At 47.3% G+C, this 12489-nt stretch overlaps 1 protein-coding gene across 3 annotated transcripts in view; it reads left to right on the top strand.

Moving 5' to 3' along the window:
* LOC147701804 (myosin-10-like) overlaps window positions 1–12489 on the top strand; it is a 633212-nt gene that overhangs the window by 214357 nt on the left and 406366 nt on the right. Inside the window, exon 1 of one of the 3 annotated variants that reach the window (XM_086930427.1) lies at window positions 728–843. The exons of 1 other annotated variant lie outside the window; for it this stretch is intronic. The gene's annotated coding sequence lies outside the window, so the exon portion shown is untranslated. Of the gene's footprint in view, window positions 1–727; window positions 844–12489 lie in introns of those variants that run through there. One more of the 3 variants, XM_086930429.1, reaches the window with a different exon arrangement.

Here is a 12489-nt window from a genome sequence, read left to right as displayed (position 1 = left end):
TATCCAAGCACGCTTAAGCTGCCTCATCAAACTTGCTGGTGCAACCTAATAGGCGTAAATAATCAAATTGGGAACATTAGACGTTGTGTTTAGTTGTAGCCCGCAGTGGACTGCCCACCACCTCCAAACACGGACCTCAGTCCCATCGGATTAGATGTATAGCGATCGAATCTTTCTTTGCATTGGTGTTCTAGCCACTCTTTCCCCTGGGGGTGAGCGAACCTTCCAAGTCCATAGCCAACGCTACTACTGCCACTAACACTGTGTGATCTTGGGCCCCCTTCTAGCCCTGTATCACATTTACTCAAAGGTAAACTGATGGGGCATTGAGCTGGCATTAAGTGGGTATGCCTATGGCGGTGCACCCGTCGCTTTCTTTCTTCACCCTGTGCCAACCTGCCTCATTTCGCCTGTAATCGCACCAGGGCACTCAACCTGCCGAAATCATGACGAGTGTTTCCTCTGCCCACACCCTGTGAAATAAACGTAATCGCCGGCCCATCCCTTCCTTGCTCATTGAGTGGAAGGGAGGGGGGGGGGGGGGCAGGCCCGCCCTGAAACCATCTCAACAATGAGAGGAATGTTCCTAAAGTCTCCTTTCTGGAACCAGACAATCGAGCGCGGCTTGAAGCGTGCAAATGTGCGGCCGGAAGTGCGCGGCCTTCACTCCCAGCGCTGCCCCGGGCCCCGTGTCACCCTAGGCGGCCTAGGCGGGCCCCTCCTCTCCCCGCCGGGGCGTGCTCGGCCTCCCTGCCCCCGCCCCACCCCGCCGCGCCGCCTGCGCTGCTGACAGTTGAGAGCGCCCGCACTTGTCGCACGGCAGCCGGCCCAGCAGGTGAGCAGGTGAGATACCTGGAAGCAGCCTCCGAGCCCGGCCGCGCGCCTGAGGGGCGTCTTATATCCTTGTGGGGAGAGGGCGGGAAGAGGGGTCCGTCCCGCGGCCACCTGTGAGCGAGGGGTGCGTTCCGCCAAGCTTTGGCCGTTGTTTGGTTGCTGTTGTGTCAACAGACGGCTGCACGGACCGCGTCCGTTGTCATTGGGTGGGTGGTGGGGGTGGGGAGTAAACTCCACTGATCTCCCGGCCGTGGCGGACCTGGAGGAACGCCTCGCCGACTGGTGGCGGGTGCAATCCACCTACAGGCCGGCTGGCACCGAGACCCCTCCATGCTCGGGTGCATGGGTCCAGTAGATACAAGTGACGCGAATCCCGGCTGTAACCTGAGCTATATCTTGGCACTGAGACACCGGGATACTCACTCCTGGAACGGGTCCTACCTGTGACCCCAGGGACTGAAGGATAGAGAGACATGGCAAAGCACATGCCCCGAGAGTAGCGCGCCAGGGAAGAGGCTAAATCAAGAAGCGCTAGTAGCAAAGGTGACAACAGCAATAGAAGGTAGACAGAAAGAAGCTAGAAGGCACTGAGATACCGCAGGAAGAGATAGGGGCGAGGGCAAGAGGCAGAGAGGTTCAACACTCGAAGAAGAAGCAGGGAAAAGAAAGAAGCAAAGAGAAGGCAGCACTTGAGAGCGGAGGTGCTGCAGAGAGGGGTGGTGCATTTCACTCAGGAGGAAAGATAGAGGCTTTTGGGAAAGGTACATGAGTGAGTTGCTATAGATTTACACGAGCAAAGATATCTGGAGATATGTATGGAAAATATGTAGGGAAACAAGGCTGGGATCTGAGAAAAGGGGACGGGATTACTAAAGATGAAGGGAGAATGCAAATATGGGGAATACTTCTGCAGGAAAGAAAATATAACCTGGACAGGGGAAGATGAGGGAGTCCGAGAAACATACACGAGGTGAGAGTGGTAGAGTAAGAAAGTCTAAAGAGAATTGCGTCGGTTGAGAAATGGGCTGAGTGATAACTGAGATGAGAATAGGCAAGTAGACCAACGTTCTAATGAAAAATAAGAAAAATATAGGAAAACGCAGAAAAAAATCTGAGAACCTTTGTACGTATAGTGATGGGATGACAGACAGCTAGAAATAGGGCAATACATGTGGGAAGAATAGAGACTGGTGGAAGAAGATTGCATTGGTCGTTCTACTGGATGAGGGGGGAAATTTGGACAATTTATTAGTCGTGCTGATTATACCAAAGACGCAATGTGCGAGCATTTTCAATGAACCAGTGCTTGTTAAGGGTGACTACTCTTCCTTGAGGGTCTCCAGGCCCTGGGAGAGGTGGGTGGGGGCTGGCCATGTCCGACTGAGCATTTTGGATTAATCACCACTGTTAATACATTTTTCGAGTGTTTTTCAACATTGGGCCGCCTACTATATCATTATGTTCCCTGCAAATAATGTATTTACAGGATTCTTATTGTATAACAACATATGTGCTTAGAAATATTTGTTCACCCCATGCATTGACCTTAATGCTTGGATGGGATGGGAGCTCGTAGCAATAACGTGCAATAAATAATCATGAGGCTGTGCTCCAAAAACGTTTTGTAAAATGAGGGTAAAGATGTGTATTATTTTAGGTTTGTGGTTTAACAAAAATAATTGGCGACTTGAGTTGGATTGTAAAACTTACTTCGTGATGTGAACAGAGAACATTAACTCATTTTAGAGGTTTACATGTTTTGAAAGTGTTGACACGGAGTGGGTCTGTAATTTAGCTGGGATTTATTTTATCAAGGACATCGCCGTCAGACGGCAGCGATGCCTAACACAGTATGCTGTTCTTGTGGTCTGAGCGGACTTCAAAGCTGGCGTTGAAAGGCAGAGCGGAAAGTCCACCTTGCTGGCGTTTCTTCCTTGAAGAATGAAGTGGATGCAAACACCTGGCGAGTCTGCAGACCAAGCCGAGGTGAGCCCGCCACCCTGCCCTGCTCTGCCCTGCTCTGCTACGGAGGTGCAAACTAAGGTTGTGCCTGATTCTGCCCCAGCCTCCCCCCTCCTTAAAGGGCTCGAACCACCCGTCAGCGCTGATGTAACCTGTGTTACCTGCAAAGTGGAAATAAAACGTTTCTCCGCCTCCGTTTCCCACCCTTCCCAGCAGCATGGACGCAGTCCAGGCATGTGGAGGGGCTTACCCGAGTGGGCTGTTTGTTCTCACGTCTCCCAACAATAGCTGCACCTGCAGTGTGCTGCACAGGCCCTGACTTGACTTTGGCAGCCGTGAGTGAGGAGACACGCACGCGAAGGGAGCGAGCGCATGACAGCGCCTAGAAGAGGGCTGCGCACCTGTTGTACCTGTGCAGAGTCTGTCGAGGCGCCACCCTCGCATAACGAGCTCACAGTAGGAGTTGGTCCGCGGTCCGCTACTGCTTTCATTACGCAGGTTGGATGATACAGACTCGTAACCCCCCTCACCCCAGCTGGGGCAGACTGGACCCCGAATGACGCCACCCCACACACCTGACTGGAGCGTTATCTGTCCTCGCCGCCTGGGCACCAAGGAAGCTCGCCCTTGAGTAAAAACTCCGACACCTTAGAGTACCTTTTCACCCGCCCCTTAAGTGTCTGACCCTCTTCTTGGGGCCGCTCTGCCCACCACAGGATGCTCCCTGCCGACCATTACAGTGGCGTGTGAACCCCACCATGTGGCAACGACGGCTCCAGCGTCTCTGTTGATGCCCATAAGGGCAGAAAAACGTGTTAACGCGGTAGGCCTTCTATGCTGCCATCGGCTGCTTCCCGTGCCTTTAGATTTGAAACTATCGAAAACCTAGTGCTATTGAGTGTTCTCTGGACTCGCACTGGTTTAATGTTTGGCCACCACATTGAGGCCTTTCCTCTCCATGGACTGTACACACCTCCGTACCGGATGGAAGGGAACCATCAATCAGGAACAGGTCACTGCTGGGAGGATGGCTATGTCTGCTGTGCTTGGTACAGTGATACTCTTTCACGTGCTGTAGTGGAGCCAGGGTTTTAGAAATGCCGGATCCTCCTTCGTAATAAGGTTATCTCGGGCAGAGCCAGATGGACGCTCACCTCGGGCAGTGGGAGCTCTGCAGGGATCTGCCCTGTCACCTATAGGCTGCAATACCAAGCTCTGCTCCTACACGTCTTGCTGGTGAATCAGCCTGTAGAAATCCACACCTATGCCAAAGGCACCCAGCTCCTTATCATGCTTTCTGAGGGTGTAGAACAAGGCACTCTGGTTCTAAATGGCCTTACTAGGCTAATACTACCTGCTTGAACCAGAAATGGCTGCTTTGATAGCTGGTAAGACTGAGCGGGCGTGGGTGGGTTCACGGCAGCATTGCTCAAGGGAAAAAACAAAACCTATTAACGACTTTGCGTTGCTGTTAGTGCAATTTTTCTGTGTAAGTTGAAAGTTGAGAATTGACTTCAATCCCACGGGGTCATGTAAATGAGATGACCATTAATTGTTGGTTCCATATAAGAACATTAGCCCACCCGAATCCCTCTTTACACGCGAGCACAGGAGCTCTGACTGACCCATTACACCATCTCAAATCAATTATTGTTTGACGGCCGACCCCAAGGACGATTCTGGATCACCTGCAAGACATTCCAAACTTTGCAGGAAGGATGGGGACAAGGCTTAAGGTAACGAAGCAAGTCCCTTATTCTCAAGAACTCTTCAAAGCCTTTTGTTGCAGAGAGGGTGAAGAGCAAGTGCCCAGTTCTACAGTACCAATATTTACACCGTACAAGCCCAATTCACTAGGGAGAGTAAATACAGTGGCATAGTCCCAGCTATACTTGCTCAACTGAGCAGGCTTTCGAGCAGACACATGCCCATGGGGACACCAAGACTCAAACATTTAACCTTCACGCTGAGAGTCTAAGACCTTGACCACATGTCCACAAGTGATTCTTATTGCTCAGCACTTAAAAAGTGCCTCCATTTAATAAGAAAACCCCTTGGGAGGGGATGAACTAAAACTGCAGGCTACCACTGTGTCTCTGGCACATGTTCAGGTAGTTATAACAAATTGTAAAACACATTTTTATTTAATGATGAGTGAATTGAGGACCTGCCTTACTACAGATTCTTGGTACCCGAGAGGGCTTGGGTGCTATGCAAATGTTAGTTTAGATTTTAAGTGATTTCATGGCTGTGTACCATCCTGGCTTCCACAGATATTTAGTGAAATTATTGTGCATTCCCTCTCTGGTTGCATCCCAATTTACGTGTATGCTTTCATGGTCTGAATCCGCAAAAGGATAATAGAGGCATGGGTTTCCCTCCAGCTGCAGGTACTTTGAATTACCTTGTGGATGTGACAGTGTGTGGGAAGAATGAAGAACTTTGGGAAGAAAGTGCTCGGACATGTGTGTCACAGGCAAATTGTGACACTCCCAATTTACTTAAAGGAGATCTGAATGTTGCAGGATAGTTCTGTCAGTCTCAGTGTAGATCGTTCTTTCAATCCCAAAATAGATCAGGCGTGTGTCCTTTATGAAAGATGAACATTTTACAAAATTCGAGAATCAAGCACTTCAGTTGTGATCTGGAAGGTCTCAATACAGAAGGAGCAATGCCAAGTAGCTTCAGATTCAGAGATTTACAACCAGTGGCAGAAGGAAGCTTTGGTGAAATTAGGATGAAGGAAAAGCAAAGATTCAATCATAGAAACAATTGTCAAATTCAGGAGGCCTAGTCTTTTTATATTTAATTCTCATAGCCATAAATGTTAACGCCAGTATCTATTTTTTTCAGGTTTTTGTGTATGTCTGAACAATCGTTTTTGAATCACAAAGACCCAGTAGATTGTGCTTCTTCTGTTAGTTTTATCTGCACCTGTAAAACCAACCCTTTCGTAAGTCCATGACATGTCATCAATGTGCGCTTCCTCCTTGTGTATTCTGTTCTCCTCCTTCTACTCTTTCCCGCAGAATGGAGTCATGCAGCATGGTGCTCACAGATGTGTTAGAAGCATGGCTTCGCACACTCCCCATGTTTATCTTTGATCCTTCCCCTTACACTATTAGGCTTGCTGAACTGCTCTTCTAGACCAGTTGAAATCAAGAGAGCCAAAAATATACAATTGTTACAAAAAGAAAAAAGCAAAATAGATTACTGACATGGTTGATTTCAAGTCACTGTAAGCGTATAGGTGCCTGGTTGATTTCCTTGCCAGTATTCGCCCAGCACTTCAAACACTGGATAAAGGATTCACGGTTGGCTGATTTGAGCTGATGTTGGAGAATGCAATGTCACCAGTGTAGAGATGATGATCAGGCTTAAACGAGACTGATGCAAAGTTGTAGTTAAATATTTTTTATTTGAACCTCTCACAAGTACGCCCGACAAGCCCTACAGGGGTCACATTAACCTGACTCCCTAGCAGGGTTTGAGTTTGAGTTTGAGTTTAAAAGTTCTTCTTAAGCGCACGTATACCAGCGGCTTCTTGGCGCTGTAGCTAACGGGGACTGAGGGTGGCGACAGGGAGGTCAAAGCGGGCCATTAGTCAAAGGATTTTGTAAAAAGATGGGTTTTGAGGCTTTTACGGAATTGTGAATAGAGGGGGATGGAGCGAAGTTCAAAGGGAAGGGAATTCCAGAGGGTGGGGCGAGGACAGCGAATTTAGATCCACCCCACTTCTTTCTCCGGAAGCGTGGGATGGTAAGGAGGGACTGGGTGGAGGATCGTAGAGCCCTAGTGGGGACATAAGGGACGATCTCAGAGGAGATGAAAGCTGGCGCCGAACTGGTGCGGGCCAGGAAAGTAATGCATGCGAGCTTGAATTGAATTCTAGCTCGCACGAGGAGCCAGTGCAGTGATTTCAAAAGAGGGGTAGAGTGGTGGAATTTGGGGAGATTGAAGGCCAGGCGGGCCGCCTGGTTCTGTATTTGTTGAAGGCGACGCAAGCTGTATGCGGGAATGCCGGCATACAGGGCGTTCCCGTAGTCCAGGCGGGACACCACCATGGCCAAAATGATGAGTTTAAGTGCGGAGAAAGTGAAAAATCGGGACACCCTGCGAATAGTGCGCAGTGAGAGAAAGGAAGAAGATACCACAGAGCTAACCTGGGAGTGAAGGGTGAGTTGAGAGTTGAGTTTAATGCCTAAAGTTTTGACTGAGGGAGAGGGAACGGGAGAAGGACCAAGAGAAGGGGGCCAGAAGAGAGGGGACCAGGGGCTGGATGAACCGCCCGTCAACACCAGTTCTGTTTTATCGGGGTTGAGTTTAAGGTGGTTGTGGTTCATCCAGTCCCTGATATGAAGCATCACAGTTTGAAAGTTTAGTGTAGCAGAAGGAGAAGAGAGATTGAAGACCAGCTGGAGGTCATCCGCATAATTAAATACGGTGACCTCCATCTGTTGAAGAGAGAAAATGAGAGGGGCAATATACAGATTAAATAGGAGGGGAGAGAGAGAGGAGCCCTGGGGAACCCCGCACTGAACTCTTCGGGTGTCCGCTGTATAGTCACCCAGGCGGACAGCCTGGGTGCGGTCACTCAAGAAGGAGGACAACCAGACCAGGGCACTCCCCCCGATCCCCGCCGCCGCGATACGGGAAAGTAAGATGTTGTGGTCCACCGTATCGAAAGCGGCTGAGAGATCGAGGAGCACAAGCGCCTGGTGCTGATTGGTGTCCATACCCTCCCTGAGGGTGTCAAGGACCGACATAACAACAGACTCCGTGGAGTGTGCGGGGCGAAAACCGGCTTGACGGGGGGCAAGGGCACCGTGTTTCTCCACAAAGGAACTCAGAGCGCAGGTGACATGGCGCTCGAGCACCTTAGCCAGGAAAGGTAGGAGGGAAATGGGGCGGAAATTGGCCGGGACAGAAGAATCTGCCCCCGGTTTCTTCAGAATGGGCACAATGACCGCGGATTTCATGGAGTTGGGAACAATGCCTTGAGAGAGGGAACTATTAAGGAGATGGAGGGGAGGGTCTGGGCAAGAGACAAAGACGTGGCGGAGGATGTGGGCAGGACAGGGATCGAGCGGAGAGCCGGATTTGATCAGTGGCACTACAGAGGTCAGACTTTCCCGAGTGATAGGGGGAAAGGAAATTAGTGCACCTTTTGGGGGAGGACATTGAGGATCAACAAAAGATGGGGAGGGAGGGGGGATGTTGGCCTTAATGGTGGTAATTTTATGAATAAAATAATCATTAAGAGAGAGACAGAGGCGCACTCCAATCTTGAATACACCTTACACTCGTTGTCTTTTTACATAGCGGAGATAAAGTATTCCCACAGGCTAAGACAGGATTTTAAGTTCCCAGACTTCTCAAGGTCAAGTTTTCCTAATTCTTATAAGCTAGCCTCCCGTTAGCCCATCTCTTCTGGAATAAGCTTGGTGACAGTGCAACAGATAACCCCCGCCTCCAAGAATGTAAACATTTGTGGGTTATTTTATGACGGATGGTGAGATTATTGCTCTACTTCACCACCTGTAAAGGTGTGCACAAAGTCTGCAGTTACGGAGGGTTTATGGATCTCGCACACAATGTTGTTGGCCTTGTGTGCATGTCACTAACTGATAGTGGCTAACAATGGCCCTGTTGTCAAGGTATTTAATCACTGTCGATCAAAGGTCAGAGGTCAGACTCTGGAACCAGGTGCCATGCAAATATTTTCCTTCCCCTTAATATGGGCTACTAACTAGACGTTGGTGATACTTGCCTTAGGCGACCAGTCATAGAATGACATCTAAAGGTCTAGTTTGTTAAGTAGCACCTAATACCTGAATACTTACCAGTTTTAAGCACTTATTATTTAGCAGTATTGGAACTGGGGCATGAGTATTGAAAGTTATATGCCTGGCCTCATAATTTCTACTAGTAAAAAAGCAGAGCGCAGAACTATAGCCCCTCTCGGGCCTCTGATCCACACCTCCTTAGAATTCATGTTTGCAACACCAAGGGTTTCAGTCTTCACATCTGCCCCTTCCACATAAATCCATTTAGGTGCAGTTGCCACACAGATAGATAGCTGTGTATTGACTTGAGCTCTCATCCACAGATGTGTATAAATAAGATTTCCAATCTGCGTGGAAGTATCCTTGTCTGCATAAATCACGCAGGACAGTAAAAGGATCTCGAAGGTATTTCACCAGGAGAGCACTCCACGCGGAGTGTACAACCTGCCAGCGACACTGCGGGTTCCCTTTATGCATAGTTATGCGAGTGTAAGACTGCAGCCATTGAGATAAGCTTGGATGTGCAAACATTGAACTGCGGACAGGAATGATGAGCTCTGTGGCCATCTAACACCTTTCAAATGGACAGGTCTTACTAAGAATTAGCATATTTCATTACATCACTAGAAGTGACTGGCCTAATATCCTTTAGTATAGCACACACATTGACTTGTGACTTCACAGGAAGTGGAACACTATTTACTAAAATAATTGTAAAATGATATGTATATGTTAACCTAGACACCACTACCCTCAATTTCTCTAAAGTAAGGACACATTGCCTAAACATTGCATGTGCACTTGTGTAAAATGACTCACCCAATCTGAATGAAATTAATTTGTTAGCTCATATTTGAAAAATAATACAATTGCCCTGTCTCTTAAATAAATGCAATTACTCCAAGTACATTATTTGAGTACATTTGCCTGTGTAACTGCTCCCCGAGTAATTAAACTCCTACATATGTAATTAAATACAAAATATGTATGTTATCATGTATATTTGAAATACAATTACAGTAAATACTACTAAGGGGAACACAGTGCATGTAAATCACCCCCATTTTAATATATCTCAAAAACGACTGTCTTTGTTCCCTCACGGTATCGTATATGCAGTGGCATGATGTATATTTAGACACCCTGACCCTTGATTGATGTGCTGACTATGCAGCCCGTATACCATGACCAAAATCAAGGTGTAATAATAATGTGGAGGCATGGATGACGTTGCTCTCCATAGAGATGTGATGCAACGCTTAGTATATAATCTCATTAGAACACTGCCATTTAATGTACCAGGAACCTTTGAAAGAACGTATAAAATATAATGCACGTCTTGCAGTTGCTAAATCTCTGATTTCCTTGGCCTGGGACTGACAGTGCCAAAGCGTTACCAAATTTTCAGTTATACACCTGTCCCTAAGATCTCAGTTTCACATGTCCGAGTCCTTCTCTAGGACTCGGTCGCGGATGCTCCTGCCTTTTCCCCTCCAGTGGAGTGAGCAAGGGCCCCTCTTCCCATGTGCTGAGTTGCATTGTCCTAACCTAGAAGGCCATGAATATTGTATGAACCTTGTCAGAAATAAACGCTGGCATTACCTCTGGGTATTAGATGGAGCATTTCCACGATCTGACCTGTTGTAACAGTGTAAGCTGTTTTCATCCTCTGCATTTAATCTTAAATTTGAGCTGCAAAAGTGCTTCTCAGCTCACATGAGTTATATCGCAGCTGGCAGCTCTCACAGGAAGCAGTTGTTCTGTAAGAGGTTATCTAAAAGCAAGCCTGCACCCCTTCTGTCCTGGCCTAAACACCTATGGAAATCAGGAGGGCTAAGTAGGAGCAGTGAATGTTACCAGAATCTGCAGAATGTTTCCTTCGAATCCTAATGTTCATTTTATAAATCACAGGGTGCTTGGTCTTATCAAAAATAGGAATTATGTAATGTAAATATTGCTTCCTGGTTCAGGGCCCTTGGCAATTTGTAACTTTAATAAACATGTTGGTGGGTAACTGGTGTGCACTTTCTTTTTAGCGCGCTTACGTGTAACTTGAGTGAGTCTAAAAGCTGCTATCGGAACCCAGCTGTTCTGACTCCAAATTTGGCAACTTATTCAGTAGACCACAAGTAGACTATAAGTAGATGTCACTTCCAATATTCACGTTTCCACCATGCTCCTCTACATCTGCACTTTCAAACCTCGAATGTATGTCTTGCTACTAATGGATTGGCATGAATGAGGGCAGAGTGAAATAAGGGGGCGATTTAATTGTCATGTACAAGAAGAAGGGGTGGGAGGACTTCAAGGATTGCGGAGGTAGGCGTGACCGTATAGATGTCCTATGCCTGTACTTCACCTAAAAGCTCGTCTCTCTCTGTAGTACGCCTGTTGTGTTGGGATGTTGTCCACATCTTTAATACATAGTGAAAAGGCCTGTGTGCTTTATTTTTACCTTATACATTTCAGTTTTTAGTCTGATAGTGTGTTAAGTTAGCCACCTCAGGTGCTTCTTTTTCACCCAGGTATGCTTGTTTGAGCTGGCTTGGACTTTTTAGCAATGAAGATGAGTTGTGTTTAGGGTAAGTTCGGTTTAAGCTAGGCACTTGCCATCCAGGCTGAAATGAGGGTTAGGCATTTTTTGTGTGTGGGTGTCGTTTGCCCTGCACATATTGTCCATATTAATGACTGAATTATTTTATTGACAATCAAGACCCTGAAAGATTTCAAGTCAATGTTGAAAACAGATTTCATGTACAGAAAGGACCCTTGAGATACTCCACAGGAATAACTGGTAGCTGCTGAGATCTGGAGGTGCCCATGTGAAATATGTGTTGTCAGCACGAGAGGTGGCACTATAAACAGTGAAGTTTCTTGAATTCTATGTGGGGACGAGTGTTAGTCAGTGAGTCCATTCGTATGATGCAACTCTTTTGAGAGCCAGTTCTCTCGAGGCACTGGAAGGGGGGTGCTCCGTGAATAGTTCTTGGCTGCACACAGCTTTAACTACCTGTAGGCAGACACATACCTTCTAATCTAGAACATATACTTGGAGTGGGCTTTGGGTGAGCCACTCGCTCCTGATTGAATGGCTTTTTTGATTATCTCAGTTGTGGGCTCTTGATTAATTGGCTTTTCTTCCTGTTCGTGTATTTACCCCGCCCAAGAAGCATCCTTTACAGGAATAATTCTAGGAGTGTGATTGTAATGTTTCTGACACACCAAATAGCCTCCTGAGCACCGGTAAGTCCAGCAGCTTACTGTTTTTCCTGCTCACTCAAATCCTTGGGCTTCTGTGCCCCTGGCTCTCGACCATCAGGATTATGGCTGTATCCTTTATTGTCCTGAAGCTGCTGGTATTTAACTGCATTGGGTAGACCATAACCCTGCTTCCAGAAACCCAAGCCCAAATAGTCAGCCTGTGGGTCCATTTGGTGCTCGTTATCCCGTGGGAGCCCTGTCAAGCTGAACTATTCACCTTTATCAGTCAGTTTCAAGGTAAGGGTAGAAAAATGTTGTTGACCCCGAAGTATGTTGTTGTTGGTGCAATTCACATTCCACTCTTAGCCCCTAACACAGACTCGAGACCAGTTGACCTCGAAATTGTTCTCCTTACTGAATTATGAATCATTTCAACGACATGGTTAACTGAACATAGACTTGTGGCTCTGTGAAATAGCAACTTAGCTTGGGTGTCTCTCCTGTTCCTATATGAGGGATAGGCTTTTGTTTTTTTATTTCTGGGACTATTTTTGATAGATGCCTGGCCACATGGTCTCAAACCCACTAAGTTGTCAAGCACTGCACACACAACCACGGAGAAGCTAAAGCACAGGAAGACATATCGTTACGAACTTGATGCACTCAGGTATTCTGTGTCGCACCTAAGCACTGACTGATATATCCC

Source organism: Lissotriton vulgaris, chromosome 7, assembly GCF_964263255.1.
Source record: "Lissotriton vulgaris chromosome 7, aLisVul1.2, whole genome shotgun sequence".
NCBI lineage: Eukaryota > Metazoa > Chordata > Amphibia > Caudata > Salamandridae > Lissotriton > Lissotriton vulgaris.
This window is presented reverse-complemented; position numbering and strand designations above follow the sequence as displayed.